General features: G+C 42.9%; 1 non-coding gene across 1 annotated transcript; it reads left to right on the top strand.

The window, feature by feature from the left end:
• The first annotated feature begins 499 nt into the window (after positions 1-499).
• LOC111727049 lies at positions 500-631 on the top strand. The gene has a single exon (XR_002774688.1). It is a non-coding gene; the product is annotated as a small nucleolar RNA SNORA33 (small nucleolar RNA).
• Positions 632-974: the final 343 nt, after the last annotated feature.

Genomic DNA, 974 nt, shown 5'->3' with positions numbered 1-974 from the left:
TGGAAACATCCTTTGTTGCTTGCTAGTCTTTGCTGCTATTCATGCAGGAAAGTGACTCCGACTTAAGGCAGCCACTGCAGATCCAAGTGGATCCTTGGCTTGGTGCAAGAAAGAATTCAGGAGTGAGTCAACAACAGAAAAGCTGGTGCAGTGTGGGTGTAGTACCAGCTACTTGGGAGGCTGAGACAGGAGACTCATTTGACCCCAAGAGTTTGAGGTGGTTGTGAGCTATGATACCATGGCACTCTACTCAGAGCAAATGGGTAAGACTGTCTCAAAACAACAACAACAACAAAAGACTGAAAGTGAGAGTTACTTAGAAAGTATATAAAGTCTACTCCACAGATAGGGCAGAGACAAGTTCTCCCTGTACAAGAGAGTCAGCTCTCTCATTCCTGTTGTCTTTCTATTTAAGCAATAGGCTAAAAAGGGAAGGACTATTTATGGAAGGGGCAGTGTTCTTCCACTGTCTTTGTTCTAACAGGTTAGAACTTGCCTCCATCTTGTTTTGATCAGGGTAATTTGAAACTTTCTTTTAAGACTTCCTGACTCTAAAGCAAGCAATAGTAAAGCCATGTTACGAGCCTTACGGACATTGAAGTTGTTAAGGTCCCTGAAAATGGCTATAACAAATTTTAGTGATTTGATGCATTTTCATAAGGCATAGTTCATTATTAAAGCTTATTGTGGGTAATGCTATGAACTTAGTGGAATTTCTAAATGTTAATAAGCAATTGCATGTAATTAAAAAAAAAAAAAGACTTCCTGACTGGCTCTGCGCCTGTGGCTCAAGCAGCTAAAGCGCCAGCCACATACACCTGAGCTAGCGGGTTCAATTCTAGCCTGGCCCCGCCAAACAACAATGATGGCTACAACCAAAAAATAGCCGGGTGTTGTGACAGGCACCTGTAGTCCCAGCTACTTGGGAGGTGGAGGCAGGAGAATCGCTTGAGCCCAGAAGTTGGAGGTTATTA

This window comes from Otolemur garnettii, unplaced genomic scaffold (assembly GCF_000181295.1).
Source record: "Otolemur garnettii isolate 467f Iridium unplaced genomic scaffold, OtoGar3 scaffold00091, whole genome shotgun sequence".
NCBI lineage: Eukaryota > Metazoa > Chordata > Mammalia > Primates > Galagidae > Otolemur > Otolemur garnettii.
This window is presented reverse-complemented; position numbering and strand designations above follow the sequence as displayed.